Here is a 21,676-nt window from a genome sequence, read left to right as displayed (position 1 = left end):
GAGTGGTGAGAGTAGGCACCTTCTCTTGATCCTGATTTTAGAGGAAGAGGCTTTAATCTTTCACCATTGTGTATGATGTTAGTGGTGGAATTGTTATATATGGCCTTTATTTTTTGGGGGTACATTCCTTCTATACCCAATTTTTTGATAGTTTTTATCGAAAAAAAAAGGATGTTGAAATTTGTCAAATGTATTTTCTGCTTCTATTGGGATGGTCATATAGCTTTATACTTCATTCTATTAATGTGATGTAGCACATTCATTGATCTACATATGTTGAGCCATCTTTGTATATAGAGGATGAATCCCTCCTGATCATGGTGTATGATCCTTTTAACATGCTGTTGAATTTGGCTTGCTAGTATTTTGTTGAGAATGTTTGCATCTATGTCATCAATGATATTGGCCTATAATTTTCTTTTCTTGTAATGTCCATATCTGGTTTTCAAATCAGAGTAATTCTGGCCATGTAAAATGAGTTTGGGAATGCTACTTCCTCTTCAATATTTTGGAAGACTTTGAAAAGAAATTGACTTTCATTCTTCTTTAACTATTTGTTAGAATTCATCAGTGAAACTATCTGGTTCTGGGGTTTTCTTTGTTGGGAGGTTTTTTTATTATTAATTCAATCTTTTTATTCCTTATCAGTCTATTCAGATTTTCTATTTCTTTATGAATCAGTCTTTTTTAAGATTTATTTATTTATTTTAGAGAACAAGTAGAGGAGAGGGGCAGAGGGAGAGGGAGAGAGTCCCAAGCATACTCCGCACTAAGCACTGGGCCCAATGCAGGGCTCAATCTCACAACCCTGAGATCATGACCTGAGCTGAAACCAAGAGTCAGTCGCTTAACCCACTGAGCCACCCAGACACCCCAATGATTCAGTCTTGACAGGTTGTATGTTTCTAGGAATTTGTCTATTACTTATACGTTGTCCAATCTGTTGGTTTAAAATTGTTGACAGTAGTCTCTTTGTATTTCTGTGGCATTGGTTATAATGCTTCCTCTTTTACTTACAATTTAATTTATTTGAGTCCTCTCTCTTTTTTCTTGATTAGTCTAGCTAAAGTTTTGTTGATTTTGTTTATCTTTTCAAAACCAACTTTTAATTTTGTTAATCTTTTTTATTGTTTTCATATTCTCTATTTTATTTATTCCTGTTCTAATCTTTATTATTTCCTTCTTTCTACTAACTTTGGGTTTAATTTGTTCTTGTTTTTCTAATTCCTTGAGCTGTAATGTTAGGTTGTTTTTTTGAAATCTTTTTTTTTTTTCCCGATGTATGTGTTTATAGCTATAAACTCCCTTCTTAGAACTGCTTTTGCTGTATCTCATAAATTGTGCTTCCATTTTCACTTGTCTTGAGGTATTTTTTAAAAGATTTTATTTATTTATTTGAGAGAGAGAGAGAGCACAAGAGGAGGGAAGGGGCAGAGGGAGAAGGAGAAGGCAACTTCCCACTGAGCAGGGAGCCTGATGTGGGGCTCAATTCCAGGACCTGGCAATCATGACCTGAGTTGAAGGCAGATGCTTAACTGACTCAGACACCAGGTGCCCTATCAAGGTATTTTTTAATATCTCTTTTGATTTCTTCTTTGATACATTGGTTGTTCAAGAGTGTGTCAATTTCCATGTATTTGTGAATTTTCCAGCACTCCTCCTGTTATTGATTTCTAGTTTCATACCATTGTAATAGGTAAAGGTAATTAATATAATTTCAATCCCCCTAAATTTTTTAAGACTTGTTTTGTCAAGTGCTCAGCAGGGAGCCTGCTTCTCCCTCTCCCTCTGCTTGCTGCTCTGCAGGTGTGGACTTACTGTTGCCATTTTGTTAACTATTTTCTGACTGTTTTGTAGATCCTTTGTTCCTTACTTCTTGCTTTCTTCTTTTGTGATTTGATGACTATTTTGTGGTGGTATGCTTCGATCTCATTTATCATGTTTTATGTAACATCTACAGGTTTTTTCTTTGTGGTTACCATGAGGCTTACATAAAATATTTTAGAGTTACAACATTTTATTTTAAACTGATAAGAACTTAACTTGATAGCATACAAAAACTTTATGCTTTTAAATGCCACACACACACCTCACACTTAGGGTTATTAATGTTACATTTACATCTTTTTTATATTGTGTATCCAATAACAAATTACAATAATTTTGGTAATTTTAAGACAATTTTTAAACTTTTAAATTTGAGTTGTAAGTGCTTTATGCACCACCATTACAATAATAAAGAATCTGACTTTTACTATTTATCTGTACTGGTGAGTTTTAAACATTCGTATGGCTTTTGTAATGTTAATTAGCATCCTTTTATTTCAGCTTGAAGAATGCCTTTTAGCATTTCTTGTAAAATTGGTCTAGCGGTGATGAACTCCCTTAGCTTTTGTTTATTTTGTTGCTCTCTCTCTTTCATTTCAGAAAAACAGCTTTGCTGGGTATAATTTTCTTGGTTGCCAGGGTTTTTCTCCCCTTTAAGTATTTTTATCATCCTACTCTCTCCTGGCCTGAAAGTTTCTCCTAGAAATTCACTTATAGTTTTATGGGGACTCCCTTGCTTGTGACAAGTGGCCTTTCCCTTGATGCTTTCAAAATTCTCTTTGTCTTTGACTTTTAAGAATTTAATTATAATGTTTCTTTTTTTTTTTTTTTTTTTTAATATATTTTTTTAAGATTTTATTTATTTATTTGAGAGAGAGAGAATGAGAGAGAGAGAGCACACGAGAAGGGGGAGGGTCAGAGGGAGAAGCAGACTCCCCACTGAGCAGGGAGCCCGATGCGGGACTCGATCCCGGGACTCCAGGATCATGACCTGAGCCGAAGGCAGTCGCTTAACCAACTGAGCCACCCAGGCGCCCCATAATTATAATGTTTCTCAGTTCAACCTACTTAGGGTCTTTGGCCTCATGAATTTGGATGGCCATTTCTCTCCCTAAGTTTGGGAAGTTTTCAGCCAGTATTATTTTAAATAGGCTTTCTATCCCTTTCTCTTTCTTTTCTATTTTGCAATTCCCATAATGCATATATTGTCTCTTCTGATTCTACTCCATAAGTCCTGTAGGCTTTCTTCCATCTTTTTCATTCTTTTTTCTTTTTGCTCCTCTGACCAGATAATTTCAAATGACCTATCATTGAGTTCACTCATTCTTTCTTCTGGTTGGTTGAATCTACTGTTGAAGCTCCCAGTTGAATTCTTCAGTTTAGTCATTATATTCCTTAGCTCCTAGATTTTTGTTTGGTTGGTTGGTTGGCTTTTTTGATGGTTTCTATTTCTTTGTTAAAATAAATTTCTCATTTTGTTCATGCATTTTTTTCCCCAAATTCATTTAGTTATCTGCATGTTCTTTTAGTTCACTGAAATTCTTTAAAAGGATTATTCTGAATTTTTTGTCAGACAGTTCATATATCTCCATTTATTTAGGGTTAGTTATTAGAGCTTTATTAGCTTCTTTTGGTGGTGTCATGTTTGCCTGATTCTTTGTGAACCTTGATTCCTTGCACTGGTATCTCTGCATATGAGTAAGCACTCTCCTCCCAGATTTCACAGGTTCACATAACCAGGGAAGGACCTTCATCAGTCAGTTCATCTTAGGGTGCTGGATGGGTTATTTGGTAATGTCTGTGGACAGATGGGACTCTCTATAGGGGTCTCAGTTGGGCAAGGCCATTGCCCATGCTTTCAGGTGGGGTGGTACTGCTGGCTAGGCTCCGTGGTTGGGTAGGCCTGCTAGTTGGCCTCTGCAGTCAGGTGGGGTCACTATCTGGGCTCTGCAAGCACCTCTGGTCAGGGAAGGTCACAGGCTATGTTTCTTGGCAGAGCAATGCCTCTGGTTCGACACCACAATTGAGCAGAACTGTGGGCTGTGCCACACAAACACTCCTTGTTGGGTGGAGTCTCAGGCTGTGCTTCCTAACCAGATGGTGTCTCTGACTGGATTTTGTATTCAGACAGGGCTGCAGGTAGGGTCTTATGGTCAGGTAGAGTCACAGACTGGGCTTTGCAATCAGGTAGGCCACTGGCTGAACTCCACTGTTGGGCAAGGTCAGACCCAGGCTCTCTGGTTGGGTGGGACCTCCAGCTGTTTCCTAAAGTTGAGTGGGTCTGAAGACTATGCCCTGTGGTTGGGTAGGGTCACTCTCCAGGATCTCTGGTCAGGTGAAGCCACAGCCATGTTTTGCAACTGGGCATGCTCACTGGGTGGTCTCACTGCCTGGGTGAGGTCAGTGTTCAGCAGTCAGGCAAGACCATAAGCTGGGCTCCAGAGCTGCTCAGGATCACTGCTTAGGCTCCCTGGTTGTGTAGGACCACAGGCTTTGCTCAACAGTTGAGCAGGGATGCAAGTTTGACTCCCTGCATGAATGGGTCTGTCAGTTAGGCTCCCTGGCTGTCCAGGCTCTGTGGCTAAGCTTCCTAGTCAGACAGGACTGGTGGCCATGCTCAGCTGTTATGCAGGACTGTGAATTTGCTTCCTTTCCCAGGAAGGGCTGTCGAACAGGCTCCACTTGTCCCCATTGGCTAGGGACTCAACTCAGGCAGAACTGATGACCAAACTCCCTGGATAGATGGAGATCCCAGCTTGGCAAAGTGGCTGGCTAGGATCTCTCCTCAGATGCCACCGCAAGCAGGAAGGCAGTCTGCCTAGATCTGAGCACTGGTTGTTGTCCTATCTGATCCCCAGTGGTCAAGCCCTGCAGATTCCCTCAGTGATCCCCAAGAGGCAAGACCCGGGGGGACCTTCTGAGAAGCATCTCATAACATTGAGGGACCTGGATTCCACCTTGGGCTCTCTTTTCCTACTGGAGAAGCCATAGGCCCATGGGGGCCCCCTGTGGTACAGTGATGGCCTGGGGAAGGGGAAATGTGATCAAAGTGAAATCACTCCTTTTACCCTTCTAATGCAGTCTTTCTTAGTCTCTGTGATCCAGGTGGGTGCTTCAGCCCCAGCCCAGGTTCTAGAGTTTTCACCCTAGTGTCTTATCCTGATGTATGGTTGCTAGTTGGTCTTCTTGTGAGGGGGACTAAAGTTGAGAACAACTTGTGTTGGCATCTTCTCGTTTGCTCTTGAAAAAGGACAGAAATAAAGAATCAAATCACATCAGATTTAAGTGAAAATATCAATGATAATATTGCAGTTGTCAAGGGCAATATTCACAAATAAGGGAAAACTAGAAGAGTAATCTTGAAGTCTTGCCTCTAAAAAAGAAGATAGTGTAATAGGACAAGCAATAAGAGTAACCAATGGGATGTTGTAAGAAGAGTATAATATTTGACTCTGAATAGCATGCATTGTCCACATTAGACAACACATGGCTTTGGAGCTACAAGATTTCTAGTCATAGACCACCTCTCCCGGCTGTGTGACCTTGAGTCAGTCATGTAATCTCTCTGAGCCTCAGATTCCTTGACTATAAATATAAAAGAGTGCCTGCCTTCTGTATTAGCTGAGAAGATTAAATGACATAAGATGTGCAGGGGGATGAGCTTGGCTCTTGTCCCCCATTCTGGCGTTCACCAATCTTAAGCTCCTTCCTCCACACCGAAACATCTGCTTATCTATAACAAACTCTCAGAAAATTGCCAGAAACATTTAAATCACCTATTGTGCTCACATATATGGCCAGCACAATAGGGGAATTTATTGGTAAATGGATTTTCCCAGCACTTCTTTCTCATCCCTTCACCTCTTGATCTGACATTTCAGGTTCACAGGGAACGCTAATGCAACAGCGGATTGTCACATACATAAAAGTTAGTGAATATCATTTCTGATGTATAACTGTTCAAAAAAAAAAAAAGAATATTTTAAACACATTCGAGATTTCCCCTGACTAAAGCATTGAGTAAAATCAGTGTGGCTGATATTGGAGTGTTGATTGCCCTGGGAGTATGTACTAATTTAAAATGGAGGGAAGCAGAGAGGGACAAGTGATGTGCAACATTCAAACATTTGGATCTGGTAAAATATTTCAAATCTGACTGTTTGAATTGTAAACCCTGAGGGCAAGAATGATGTCTTTTTGAATCTGTACGCCCCAAGGATACCGTTCTTGCTCTATAAACATGAAATAAAATAGTAATATTCATAGTTTGCCATGTACATTTCTTCAAACCTCTTGAGTCAGATACATCCAGTTGGGACTATTCCTAGTAGCTACTTAGAAAATAATTTCTAAGAAGATCACAGAAAGTTCTTTCATTTTTTTCCAGAGTTTGTTGTTTCAGTCATCCTCCAAGAATAAAGAAATCGTTCATCCAGGGAGCCTTCCTGAATTGATCAAAGGAGCTATCAGTTGCCCATCCCCATATTCTCTGGCCATGAATCTCTCTCAGCTGCTTTCCCAGAAACCCATCCAAATGAAAGGTTTAGACTTGTCCCTATTCCCCATAAAATAAAAATTACTAAAAGTAGCTCATCTTTTTATATAGTACAATTCAGCTAATATGCAATACCCCATTACAAGATAATGTGTCACCTTAACCAAACTACCCAAGTTCAAATCCCACTTATTTCAACTGTTACTTGTATGACCTTGGACAAGTCTTCTAATCCTTTGTGTCTCATTTCTTTATGTATAAAATTGGGATGATAATATTACCTACATCACAGGGTAGTTAGTTACTATATGTAAAGCATCTAGAACAGTGCTGGCACATAGTAAGGACTATATAAGTAATAGGCACTTTTATATAAGCCACAAAAGGCTGGTTAATGTTCAATGCAAAACACCTAATACCCATCTGTAACAGAAATCATTTCGTTAACCACATCGGTCACAAAACACCCAGCAACACAGTCCTTCCATTTGACCTCCTCATCTGCCAAGACCAATAAGTAGTCAAGACAACTACTATCTAAAAAAACCCAATGACAAGTGACAATTATCAAGGGGTACTAGATCACCCCTTAACAATTTCCTGAGGTTTAGTCCTGCCAGGAGATCTCCCCAAGTTTTCAAATCACTTGATAAACAAAAAGAGTAAGAGGAGAACTCCTATAAAATCGGAAGCTAGAATCCCAAAAGGTTGAAATTTATCCCAGTTCTAACTTGGGAACTCCCTTCCGAAAATCAGGGATATCAGTTAAACACTGTTTTGATTCCCAACTGTTCATTCAGAAACCAGCCTTATTCTGTTTGAAGGAGTTGAACGCAAGCAGCTGTCTGTTGGTAAAAAATAAAGTCAAAGGAATATCTGTGAGGGGCACCTGGGTGGCTCAATTGGTTAAGCGTCTGCCTTCGGCTCAGGTCATGTTCCAGGGTCCTGGGATCGAGTCCTGTGTTGGGAGCCCTGCTCAGTGGGGAGTCGGCTTCTCCCTCTCCCTCTATCCCTCCCCCGGCTCATGCTCTCTCTCTCTCTTTCAAATAAATAAATAAAATCTTTAAAAGAAAATGCATATCTGTGGTACTAACCTCTGAGGTCAGTTCTTTCAGTGAAACACAGAACGTCCCATAGAAGGGGCACCATAGAAGCACTGCCTATCCCGCCTCACTCTCACCCTTGTACTTCAGCCATGCCTAATTACTCACTGTCCCCCAATATACCTGGCATTTTGTGTCTGTGGCCCTCGTAAGAAATGCTGCATCCACCTCGAACAGTCCTATCTCTCCCCACCACCCTTTCCCCACAGTAAACTCTACTCAGCTTGACTCAACAAAATTCTCCTTGAAATATTTCCCAATTCCGGGGCACCTGGGTGGCTCAATCGGTTAAGCGACTGCCTTCGGCTCAGGTCATGATCCCAGTGTCCTGGGATCGAGCCCCGCATCGGGCTCCCTGCTCGGCGGGGAGCCTGCTTCTCCCTCTCCCTCTGCATTCCTCTCTGCCTACTTGTTCTCTCTATCTCTCTGTCAAATAAATAAATAAAATCTTTAAAAAAAAAAAGAACTCATGTGAAATGTTTCCCAATTCCCAAGCAAATCTGGCAGTTCTCCTCTTTAGATTCCACATGAACTAATTTACCTTTAGCTTCTTTACTGTTCACTGCACTTGTCTCTCCTTGCTATTGAATGCTAAGCTTCTGAAAGGTAAGGATTGTTCCTGGTGTTCCTTTATATCACTAACCTCTAGAAAAATGAAACATACATAATAGGAGAGCAAGAACCACTCAATAATTTAATTAACTCAAATATGGGTTGGGAGGGGAAGCTTGAAAAATAGAGAACTTAAGAAGCACACATATATGCACAATGCTAGATCACCCCTTAACAATTTCTTGAGGTTTAGTCCTGCCAGGAGATCTCCCCAAATTCTCAAATCACTTGTTAAACAAAAACAGTAAGAGGAGAACTCCTATAATGTCGGAAGCGAGAATCCCAAAAGGTTGACATTTGTCCCAGTTCTAACTTGGGAACTCCCTTCAGAAAATCAGGGATTCAGTTACTGTTTTGATTCCCAATGAAGAAAACATACCATCTGGAAGTGAACCCCTCATGCAGAAGGTCTGACATGAGCACAGCTTTCTACTGATGTGTGTTGACAGTGGGAAGGAGAATAAAGGAAGTGTGAAAACATTAATTTTTGCAAACTACTAACCCAGGAACATAGAGGCAAAATTTAAGAAATGATTTCTATACTTTATTCCACCCTGTACCTATACGTCCTTGTCCAAAGTGATTTCTTTGCTCCAAAAGAATAGAACATTCCATTTGTTCAATTAGTTGCTTTAATTGTGCCAGGAAATCAGACTTAAGTACTCTGCTCATATCAGGAAAAAAAGAAAAATATATATATATGTGTATATGTATATGTATATATACATATACACATATATGTATATATTATAAGAGTTAGTCAAAAGCACTATATAAAATGCATCCCAGAAGCCTTTTCTCAGATCTGTGCAGAGCTTATTTCAGTAACGTATCTCAACAGTGACACCTATAGATGTGTTAAGAAATGTGTTTGTCATTTCACTGGTAGAGAACCCAACTAAGCTCTTTTTCAATTCCAAAGAAAACATTCCTATTGTACTTTGACTCTTTAAGTCATGTACTTATTATTAATTTGCCCTTATTTAAACTAGCTGAGGTTTTTTTGTTTGTTTCTTTGTTTTCTGAAGCTAAAGTTTAAAATATCCCAGAAAGTCAAAGGCACATAGTGCATTTACATTTGGGTCAAACTCATTTTCATAAATAAAACAAATAGCAGGAAATGAATCACTGTTTGTCCATTTGAACATAGGAAGGATAGAGTGTCTGGCCAAAGTTAATCCACCTTAAGATAAACACAGTAAAGAAAATTGAGGATGAAATAAATTCATCAATCTAGTGACAATTGCAAGGTGCTGGGGAAAACAGAAGATGCTTGACATACATCCTCTCCAAAGTCAGAATCTTTAATGAGGATAAGCAAGGTGAAGATTGCATTCCCAACTGCTTACGCTCTGCCACTCAAATCATAAGGACCTATTCAACTGAATCACAACACAGAAAATTGATTAATTTTGTATTAGCCCTTCTTCTCAGGTGGTCCAAAAACAAAATCTGGGAATCTTAAGTTCTCTGAATAAATCTGATTATGTTTATCCTTTCTGTTCAGAGCTCTTTTGTGACTAAGTAAATAGGCATTCACTTCCCACATCACACCCGTGACACACCCAACCCCACAGTGCAAACAGGACGGGAGTTATGCCCATACAAAGTGTCTAAACGACTGTACAATTAGCTGAAAATGCAAGTTCAAACAGCAGTTTCTACTGAATTGAATTTCTTATCTTAGTAACAACAACAACAAAAAAGCTACATGGTACTAATAAAGAAGTATGCTGAGCAGTAAAACGTGTATCCTAATAAGACCTCCTTTAAAAAGTAAATACAAAAGCCAGTCTACATTGAAAGCGATCAAAATCAAAGCTGAAAAAGAAAACTACTACTACCAGGTGCAACCCCCAGGTGAAAAAAAAAAAAAAAAAGAGGAATTCATTTCCCAGGATTAACCACCTAAATTCATGCATGAGCATGCAAAAACATTAAAATCTAAAAAGGCTGGAACAAACACAGTGAAAACTAATCAATGCAGTTCCTGGCAGGCAAAGAAACATTAACAATAATATAACAATAATAGCATGGGGTAGTGGAGAGAGAAATTAACTAGAAATCTGAAGACTTGGGTTCTGGTTCATTTCCATCTGTGGTGGATGACCTTGGAGAAAATGAGTGTCTTTGAATAAAGTTATAAATTTTTATTTCCTTACCTGTAACAGGTTAGAGCTGACCTCATTTAACTCTGCAGGATCCACAGCCTTTTGAAGTCGTGATCTTCATCGTCACCCCGTCCATCATATGCGCTATCACGACCACCATTAGAGAAAGATGGTGTCAGTCTGCTTCCAAAACTACAGTAACTCTTACTTTTTTTTTTCAAAGATTTTATTTATTTATTCATAAGAGACAGAGAGAGAGGCAGAGGGAGAAGCAGGCTCCCCGTTGAGCAGGGAGCCCGATGTGGGACTCGATCCCAGGACCCTGGGATCATGACCTGAGCCGAAGGCAGATGCTTAACCATCTGAGCCACCCAGGTGCCCTACAGTAACTCTTACTTAATTGAACACAAGTGTCAAAGATTGAAGACCTAATTTCATCTTTCAAAAGTAGTCTATGAGAAAATTAACAATACCAAAATTCGGGGTGACGAGCTAGAGTTCTTCTAAGAGCAGACACATTGACTTGTCCGGTTGACCTCTGTACCCAATCAATCCATATTAAGTAAGACTTATTTTTTTTTTCTGACTACCAAAGTAGTAAGACATGTTTATTTTTAGTAAATTTGGAAACTTTCAAAAAAAAAAAAGAAGAAGAAAATTCATCCCCATTCCCACTGATACCACTGCCCCCTGCCAAAAAAAGTGCTATTAGTAAATTGGTGTTTTTACTAATAGATTTTTTTTATTTTTGTGAAGTCTGTTTTCTTTCCATAAGAATAATATATATATTTTTTAAAGATTTATTTATTCATTTATTTGAGAGAGAGAGAGAGAGAGAGAGCACATAGAGGGAGAGGGAGCAGCAGACCCCCAGCTGAGTAGGGAGCCCGATGCGGGACTTGATCCCAGGAACCTGGGATCATGATCTGAGCCAAAGGCAGATGCTTAACCAACTAAGCCACCCAGGTGCCCCAAGAATTATATATATTTTTAAAGAGCTAATTTTTTGATTAACCCATCCTGTCTATTGTTATTTTATGTTTCACTAAATTGTGTTCATGCGGCTATACAAAAGAAGTGGCCTGAAGTGTTTCAATGAAACCCTTAACATGCAGATTATATTCATTTCAAAATAAAAAGAAGTAAAAAAGCAAAGGATTCCAAATGGTTGAATTGGATTCCATTCTCCACTTAGTGACAACAAAAGCTACATGGTATTAATAAAGAGATATGCTGAAAAGTGAAATGTGTGCCTCATCAGACCTAGGATGAGGCTCGGTCAGGGCCCTTCTCGTGAAAATCCTCAAAACAAAGGTCATTAGGGACCCTAAATGTTCAAGATTGCTCTTTATTACTTTTACTTTTTGATAAAAGTCACCATCTCCCATCATTAGATAAAATCATAGAGAATTTGAGCATCAGGCCCCCCACAGGATGTGAGAAGGAACCAGAACAGCAGGACGTGCTTTTGTAGCCATTTGGAAACCCCCAAACTTAAGCTCTAGTAAAGCCTATGGCAGATTGACCCCTCAGGGTTGTCATGACCCAGGACACCTCTGTGAAGCCTTCTCTGCCTGTCCGGTAAAGGTACCCCTTTCCAATATCCCCTCTGCCCCCTGTGCTTGCTTCCACAGAAGCGCCTACTGAACCAAATTATATCTATTTGTTTACTCGTCCCCAGAGCTTGACTATGAACCCCTTAAGCAGCAGGGTCCATATCCATCTTCTTTGTATCACTAATAAACACCTAGCACTGAAGCGAAGTTGGTAATTAAATTAATGAACAAATGAAATTTGGCCATTTCACGGCCACATCATGACCATTCAAAAAACCTGTTCCACACCCCAAAAAATCATTGGAAAGCACTGCGGGTCTTCAAAGAAGCCCCTTGAAGAGATGAAGAGGGTAATTGCATTGCTGATCTCATTGGCCTGACCCCCATCCCCCGCCAAAGGCCCCACTATCACAATATCCTCTCTCCGTTCCCTTTCCTTTCCTCTCTCAGGCTTCACCTTTGCTCTCTCAAAACTCCAACCACCGGCTGGCCCTGTGTGGGCATCACAGGAGTTGCCAACATCCCCTCCTGATGAAAATCAACTTAACTTTACTCAGCACCAACCAAAGTTAACTGACACTTAGGTCAGCACAACAAAAAATGCAGGCTTAGTAGCCTCCTGAGAGCAAAGGATCCCTCCCCCTCAGAAGCAGGCTTGAGGGAAGGCTATAAATACTTAAGGATTAATATTATTACCCTTGTCACAGAAACAAAATGAATTAATGATTTCCTGGACCGTCTCTGGGGATGACCTCAGTGCCTCCATCCCCTGATCCTTTTATCTTATTACATTTCCTCCCTGAAGTCTTCCCTCCTTAGAGCCAGAACTGTCATCTGTAAGTAATGCGCCATGCACACAGATCCTATTCCTTCAATGAACAGAGTTGGGGGACTGTTTCCGCCCCCACTCCCCTGTCTCCACGGGGTGCTCAATGGCTGTGTGTCATCCCTGAACAATTTTCGTCAACTTGCTCAGAACTTGCCTGAGGAGAAGGGGGGCTGGAGCGGAACCGTCTCTTTAATGGGATTTTAATGTGATCTTCAGCAAACTAATCTTATTTAGATATCATAGGCAGCCATGTAATCTTATCTGGGCACTCTGATTTCCTACAGAAAAAGGAAAGCTTTGTAATTCATTTTCAGCAACAGGAACACTTTAATAAAATCTGCTTCCGGAGGTTAAATGAGCAGATGAACAGTGGCAGCCCCAACACCCTATATCCATCTCACTGATTGGGACAACTGACAACAAAATGACCAGTATGAAGATTGTTTAAGTAAAACCGATGCTAAGAGCTAATGCCACTGTCATACGCCTCATCTTCTGGTGCCAGTGTTTCAGAGTCACGTGCCTAACTGTTGAGGGACTGAGCTGGGATCTGAGAGGACTGCGTCCCTGGCATGGTTCTACCACCTGCACACCAGCTGTACCCTTGACTCTAAACCTTGGTTTCTTTGCTGAAACTGATGACGCAGTGGCTTGGATTGCGACATGCGGGCACCCACGGTAGGCTTATAAATAGTTGCTCCTTCAAAACGATGTTTTTTAAATGTTCCTCTGAGGCCTGGTTGGAGGAGTGGCCGGAGACCGCCACGAGGCAGAAGCACAGAGGAGGACTGGGGCCGCTGTGCTCACTCTGACCACGACCTCCAGCAATTCAGCTCCGGCCCCAAGCACGTGTAACCCACTCGTCCCGGAAGGAGTTCCAGGAAATACAATCTTTTCCATCTCACCCAGCGGTGTTGTTACAAATTGGCTCCCTGGAAACCCATCTAAATACCATATTCTTAATCCAGCCCTGCCTACTTCAAAAAATCATTGCAAGATCCTTAGCCTTACTGTTAATCAAGCTGAACAAACTGCTATAGACTGAATGTTTGGGTTCCTCCAAAATTCACTTGATGAAACCTAATCCCCAATGTGATGGTATTTGGAGGTGAAGCCTTTGAGGGGTGATTAGGTCATGAGTGTGGAGTCCTCATGAATGGGATTCATGTCTTTATAAGATAGACCCCAGAGGGGTGCCAGTGGGTTAAGTGTCTGACTCTTGATTTTGGCTCAGGTCGTGATCTCAGGGTCGTGAGATCCAGCCCCAAGTTGGGTTCTGCACTGGGCATGGAGCCTGTTTTGGATTCTCTCTCTCCTTCTCCCTCTGCTCTTCCCCTCATCTCTCTCTCTCCCCCTCCTCTCTCTCTAAAAAAAAAAAAAGAGAGAGAGACCTCAGAAAGTTGCCTTCCCCCTTCACATGTGAGGACAGTAAGAAGACAATTGTCTATGAACAGTAAGCAGACCCGGCACCTTGATCTTGGACTTCCTAGCCTCCAGACTGTGAGAAATAAATTTCTGTTGTTTGTTGTTTGTTGTTTGTAAATCACCCAGTCTGTGGTACTCTGTTATAGCATCCCAAATGGACTAGGACAATCCTTAATACAGCTCCCTCTTCTTTATGTGTATGTGTCTTGCCCCGAAGGGAAAACAGGGACTGTGCTTGCCCATCTGTCTACCCAAAGCATCTAACACAAGATCTGGTGCATAATAAATATTTGTTGCTTAATGAAGATCAATGCTGAAAGTTTGTTGAACAAAAGGATAAGTCTTCGTATCACCCCTAAAGGCTATAGACCTAAGGACTCTATAGACACTATCTTCTTTAATTCTTACACACACACACACGTGCTATTTTCTTTTTAGGGACTGACAAAGCTAAAGCTCAGAAAAGATCATTTGTACAACACACATCTTGTAAATGGACAGTTGGAATTTAAATCCTGACTTCTCTAATTCCAAAGTCAAGTTCTTTTCATTTTGCCATGATTTTTCACTGGTTTTTATAGAATCTATGAATTAGAATTAATATTAATAGACTCAAAGTATGCACCATTGGTTTTGTTAAAATAAACATTAGTTCTTAGAGCCTCTCAACTTTATTAGATGCCACAAAGTAAACATACTAATCATCAAGACTGTGCCCATTTGCTGAGGAATTAAATCGGTCATATCTACTGAGGTATCTTCTCCCCCCTAGAACTTCATTGTTTTGTTAAGGAAAACCTTTCACTAAGGGAAAGCCAACCCTGTGTGAGTCAAAAAGGAGCCACCACCCACATACGTGATAAGATTTAAAGGAAACTTCTACTTGTTCTCAGAATATCCCTACCACTCTGTCTTAGCTCAGGTCCCTAGAAACAGATTCTGAGATGATGGTTTATATGTAGGAGGTCTGGGGGGAGTATGTTTGGGAAGAGCACCAGTAAGGGAATGAGGGATGGGTTGGGCAGAGGGAGGAGTTGAACCACGATACAGTTTCAAGAGAGGCCTCAGCAGCTTCTACAGGGAGCTCTAGAGCTATATGGCCCTTCCAAGTTGTCCCCAGTTGAGGTAAGAAGGTTAAATATTTACACCCCAACCTCAACCTCATCTCTATATGAGATGCAGGCAGCCTCCTGCAAGGGGCATGAACTTGGTTAAGGCAACTCCAAAAGAGTAAAGACAATGCCAGAAAGACACAGGTTAGTGCTTTCAACAGCAGACATTCTCAGCAACTGAGGAATGAGGGTGTCCATCATGAGAGGGGGGACTGGGTAGTGTAGCTTCCATTCCATCATTACATTTGGATCTACTTGCTTCTTCTTATAAGTTCACCCCACTTGGGAATAGCTCCTCCTCCTTCAGGCTGGTTCTATTTCCTGTGGAAACTTGGGAAGAAGGTTTGTGGGATGAACCATATCTCCTGTTGCTACATCTGCTCTTGAGGCTACACGTGAAACTCATTGTCTCTGTTTTCTATTACTCATTCTAGATTTCTGTCATCATTAGTTAGCACCTCACTGGTCTGGGTGGCTTATATAGTGGACTGACTGAGACCCTCACTCCTGAGAGGTCTGAGCCCCTAATCAATATGCCCTTCTCAAGCTCTGTGTGCATTCATTTACGTCAAGTTGGGCAAGAGATTACCAAGAGTTGCCCCAGTGGATCACCTCTGTGACAAACTCTCTCCCTTGTCCCCACTGTGGAATAGCAGTCCTGCCTCTTCCTGACCATCAGGGTCAATGATCTCTGCCAGGTCATGATTCTTTTACTTGCCTGCTGGCCTCTTGACATGAAGAATCCAAAGTTGGTAGGTAGCAACCTTAGACTAAAGCTTAAGGGACTCTTAACTGCATTTCCCCTGCTACAGGCATTCTTTCTCTGGCAACCAAGAACAATAGACTTAGGACCTAAAGCAAAAAGACAAGAAACACAAACTCCCCAAATGGGTCACCATTTGTACTTCTACCCTTATTTCTCAGACCCTTGTAATCTATCCAAGAATGGGGGTTTTTTTAAATTTATTTAGAGTATATTCTCTAATGCTCAGCTGCTCCTTTCAAAGTCCATTTCATTCTTCTACCAAATCGACAGCTTCTGGATAGTGTGCTATGTGATATGCCCAGAGGATCCCAGGATCGCGTGCCTACTGCCTCATCTCCTTTGCTGTATTGTGGGTCCCTTCACCTTGGATAATCTTATGTAGATCCCTTGTCAATGGATAACTCATTCTAATTCCTTGTGTCCTAGTTCTGGCTGAGGCACGGGGTACAGGGAAAGAAAAACCATATTCAGAATATATGTTGACCCCACTCAAGACAAATCACTGTCCTTCTAGGGTGAAAATGTTCCAACATAATCAGTCACCATGAAAAGGCTGGTTGTTGTCCTCGAGAAATGTTGTTACAGCAAAGGCTCAGGGTCCATCTCTGTTGCAGGAAGGCTGACCACTTGGCAGCAGCATAGTTCGATCAGACTTGGTAAGAGAAAGCCCTTACTGCTGGCCTTACACACATCCTCTCCCTACCATCATGCCAATCACTAGTGAGCCCATTGTACCTGCATTAGAGTGGCTCATGACAGAGGCTGGCTGACATGAACTCACCAAGACTACCTCTTTCTTTGGCTCTTTGGTGGCTTTTCCATGGTGGATTCTCACTGATGGCATTAATATGGCTTCTAAGATCACACTTTGTGCCCACTCCCATAGGTCCATCCACATGACTTCAACCTCCTGATCTATCAGTCTTTCTCATTCCAGATCCATGACCAACGAACCAAGATATTCACCAAGAATTTATGTATGTTCTGACCTAGGACCCATTCTATTTCTAAACAAGGCAGGTGATCTGGTGTAACATCCAAGTCTTTGGATGTTTGCTCCTCAAAAGTTTTCCCATTGCTCTGTTTTTCAGGGATCGCCTTGAATGGGGCTGAAGTGTAGCATTAAGTTCATTTTCAGCTTGTAACTCTCGCCCCTAGGAACACCATGTTCTCTAGAACTCTCTGTGGGTTGTGCCAGGCTGACCTTGCCACTCATTACAATTTTACCCACTTTGCTTCTGATTTAGTGTCTCCACCCAGCCTCTATTATTCAGGATCTGATCAACCCCATGCAGTCAGGGAGCCTGGTTCTGTAACAGCACCTCCTACCGTCAGCCCTGGCCTGATCTCAGCACTGCTGGTCCACTCTCAACAGGGTGGCCCTAATTGCTTTGCTCAATGGAGTGTCCCTGCAGGCCCTCTTAATACACGCAGGCAGCCTTCCTCCTTTTCATAGCATATCCACGCGAACATGCCCCCTTTTCCTGTGCCTTGTGATCCTTTCTTCTATTGTCTGCCACAGCAGCTCCAACGTCTCTACTTCCCATTGCCTTGTCTAAGCATCCAAGAGTCATCCCAGCAGCTTGTTAGCACAGTCTCCCAGGGTCCTCTTCTATATCGTGGGAGAAATAAATCCTGGATCACAGGCTAATGCTCTCATTTTGATCAATTCTCCCTTAACTGACTTCACGTCTTATCACCCCTTGATTCAACACCCTCAGGATCCAATTCCGTACATGCTATCCAGGATCTGCAGGTATGTAAATAGCCAAGTCCTGCAGTGCCTTTTTTCCCCTCAGCAGACCAAGCATCTCACTGGGCAAGTTATGTCATGATTTGACAATAATTATGGGTCCGGTAGCCAAGTGAGGGATGGAGTTTTATCCTGAGGGTTGCACATGGTATCATGCAGATAGAGGTCACTGCGTTGTCTTCAAGCAAAGGAGGGAGCACTTGTCTTTCTTTTTTTTTTTTTAAAGATTTTATTTATTTCATTTTTTTTAGGAAGAAAAGAGAGCAGGGAGAGGAAGAGAGAGAATCTCAAGCAGACTCCCCATGCTAAGCATGAAGCCCAACGCGGGGCTCGATCTCATGACCCCGAGATCATGACCTGAGCTGAAATCACAAGTTGGATGCTTAACCGACTGAGCCGCCCAGTGTGCCATCTCTGCAAGTTGGAGGGTGCAGGGAAAAGGACAGTTTCAAGCTTCTCGAGTGCAATGACACAGATATCACTGTCTCAAGTCTCAAAGTCCCACTCTGGCCAAATCAGGGTCCTGACTTTGGCATAGAAGACTTGCCAACCTTTAGAATTTCACCTTCTCTGGAGTCCCACCACCCCAGGCCAGGCCTGCTCCTCAGCTTTGTCTGCTCTCCAGCTACAAGAGACTCGGGGTCTCTTAGGCTACCAAGGAGACCTTCTTGTTGTCACACGTGGCCCCAAATTGGTGATGAGTCACCTTCAGCCTTTTGTTGTCCTTCTCCAATGCATTGATAGTACTTACCAACATCCACCTGATTCTATATTCCTTATATTCACCACTTCCCCTGTACCTTCCAAACATCTGAGCTAGGGCACCAGCTAGTGTGTTCCTAGCTCGTGACACTCATCCCAGTTTTAATCATTTTACCTACTGTATGCCCCAGGCTCCTCCTTGCCAGCAGGCCAGTGAGTGATCTAGTTCCAAAATAGCATTTAAGAGACTGCTTCCTAGGACCATGTTTGCTATCACCTGGCTCGGGTCAAAGATTTGCATGCATCAGTCTTATTGAAGGGTGTGCTCAGCAACAAAACCCCTGCAGAAATGAAGGAAGCCAGGGGAGCAGAGAGCAGTTGAACTGCCCGGCCTTGGTGACGCAGAAGTCAGCCAAGCCCGTACAGAGCTTGGCAAATAGGAGAGCCTTTCACACTTGTCCCTCAGTGTGGCAAGGCAGACTGGCCTTTGTACTTCTGGGTCACTAGTCGCTGAATGTGGTTAGGGCACAAACTCGGCGAGGCAGCCGCTGTGGCTTTTGGAGAGGAATGCAGCCCCAGGGCACTAGTGACCAGAGCTGAGAAGTTGGGGGAATGAGCTCCTCAGCCCAGAAGGGGGATCTAGGTGGTGCGCCTGCCCTTCCACCATACCTTCCCTTGCATTAAGGCATTGAAGGATATTTATTCCAATTGCAAGAGAAAGAGACTGGCAGATTGATAAACATAACACCCAGATCACAGTGGTGTGAGGGATTAAACCCAGAAAAGAATGAAGAACTGAGAGATAGAAGACAGATCTGGCAAATTTTGGTGAGGAGAGAGATGAGAAACATCATGGATCCTGCAGTGTTGCCTTTAGGGTACTCCAGCTTGGGCAGTCCCATGGCCAAGGGATGATGTAAGAGCTCAAGGCTCTCAGAAAGGAGAAGGTACAGAAAAATGAGAGAGAGAGGGAGACAAAGAAGAGGATGGAAAGCTGTCCAACATGGCAAGCTATGTGACAAGCTTTAAGTCTATTATTATATATTACATATCTTCATTTGTGGCCAAGAAGGGAAAGGAGTCAAAGAAAAGAAGGTACATGTTTCTTGCAGACAAATGTACTTATATGACCTATGTCCTAACTTTCTGGAGCCAAACTTACTCCAGAGGAACACGTCTTCATTTTCAATGTTCTTATGTCTTCCTTCTTTCTTTTCACATGTCTATAAATTTTTTTTAAGATCCCAGGCTTGCTCCTGGCTCTAAGGATGCAGAGATGGAGCTGCTGCCCCACAAGGGCCCCACAGCCACGTAGGAAAGACTGCATGTGAGCAAATAAATCACAGTATGGTGTGGTAAGTGCTAGAGTGGGTGAACACGCAGAGCACCTTGGAGCAGAGGGGAGGAGAAGCCTGCCCGCCGCACAGAGTGATCTAGTGGATGCCACTGAACCATCTCGAAGGTGTTGACTGAACCAACCAAATTCACGGGTCATGGCTTTGTCATCTTCTGTCTTATTTTCCACTCTGTTGCTTTGAGCCACTTCAAGAACAGTGTTACGCTCTACTTCAAATGCCTTCTCTGATGCCTTATCCCTTAATAGGGGAACAAGAACTTCTGAAAAGAATAAACATCCTTGCCATACACAAATACCCTTTACATAAAATTCTAATATAAATGACTTCTGTGTATATTTCTACACTGATGAAGATTCTGATTTAATTCAACTCAGATCTCAGATTTTCAAATTGGTGGAATGAGAAACAGAGAGGGGGACCCTAAAAGTGAGCAGTGAGCAAGGTAAAATGATTAGCAGGACCAGAATAGAAATTTTTATATTATAGCCTTGGAAGAATCCAAAGAAATTAACTTGAACCATTGAGTTTCACTTTGGTATTTTTTAGATTGGCTGGAATAAAAGACACATTAGGGTCTAAGAGAGCCAAGTCCATGTGATCTACCATAGTCAAATGCATTCTGGAATGTAACTTGAGAAAAGCTCTATGGAAACATGTTATTTTGAGGATAAGGTTTCTGTGTCATTAGGAGGCCAATTATATGCAAGTAACAGAAATTAGGCCACAGTGATGTTAACACATCGGGGCTTCTTGTTCTCTCTGCACATGGATGTCAGGTGACCTCTGTAATCCCTGCCATCATGTCCTTTCTCACAACAGAAGAAAAGCAAAGGGTTGTACTAGCCACCCCATTCCTTCAGAAAAGCAAATGATTCCCCTGAAGTGTCCAAGGCAAAATCCTATGCAAGTCTGTGGCCATAACTGGCCCTCACAGCCATCCGTAGTTGCAAAGAAGGCTCAGGGTAGATGAATATTTCCACATCCAGGCTCCATATTGAGAAGTACCAAGGGAAAATGGGGGCGGTAACATGTTGGAAAGAGCCAATTAACAGTATCAGCCACAGTTCTCATGGGTAAAGTGAAGACATTAGGATAAAATTTTGAGAAACACCTATTCAACCATGGTCAGCTAAGGTGTTTAAATAAAGGTTATAAGACATTCCTTTTTTTTTTTTTTATGTTATGTCAGTCACCATACATTACATCATTAGTTTTTGATGCAATGTTCCATGATTCATTGTTTGCATATAACACCCAGTGCTCCATGCAATATGTGCCCTCCTTAATCCTATCACTGGACTAGCCCAACCCGCCAACCCCCTCCCCTCTAGAACCCTCAGTTTGTTTCTCGGAGTCCATAGTCTTTCATGGTTCATATAAGACATATTCTATCTCAAACATTCAAGTTACTGAGCATCTCTGGGAACAAAGTAGGATCCCGAAGCATGGAATCTGTAGGAAAGACCATACATAAGAAGAAAAATTTACTAACTTTATGGATATCCATATTAACCCTGGAACAAAAATTAAGGAGTTTCCTGCTGAAATTTCCAAAAAGGAGCCTCCTGAAAAAGTTTCTAGAGAGAAAGGAAAAGCAAATAGAACTAATTGCACATGATCAAGTAATATCACTCGTACAAGACCTTCTCTCGTGATCAGACCCTTATCCTAACTCAGTTGAAGCCTGTGAGTGTTAACTTTAAGCCTTGGAAGGTAAACGTATTATTGTGTTGCACTTAGAATTTAGCTGCAAGTGTGTTTTAATTGTAAGAAGAACAATCGGTTTTTAACAATGCGCACTGAAAAGACGGACGAGTTAACATCAACGCCTTCCTGCTGTTCTTGGTGAGATCCATGACCACTCTCGGGTTGCCCGTGAGAGTAAATCTCCCCACGGGATGCTCCGGGAGGTTCTCGCCACGGTGCTCTTCAGGGCTGCCTGAAATGACAGGATGCATGCTCTGGCCCATGCAGTGGTGGTCACACCAGCTAGAATCTGAAGTCAGAACTGCTGTTCTTTTCTCCCT

The sequence above is a fragment of the Neomonachus schauinslandi genome, chromosome 3 (genome assembly GCF_002201575.2).
Source record: "Neomonachus schauinslandi chromosome 3, ASM220157v2, whole genome shotgun sequence".
Lineage (NCBI taxonomy): Eukaryota > Metazoa > Chordata > Mammalia > Carnivora > Phocidae > Neomonachus > Neomonachus schauinslandi.
The sequence above is the reverse complement of the archived record's forward strand: the minus strand, read 5'-3'. Positions refer to the sequence as shown.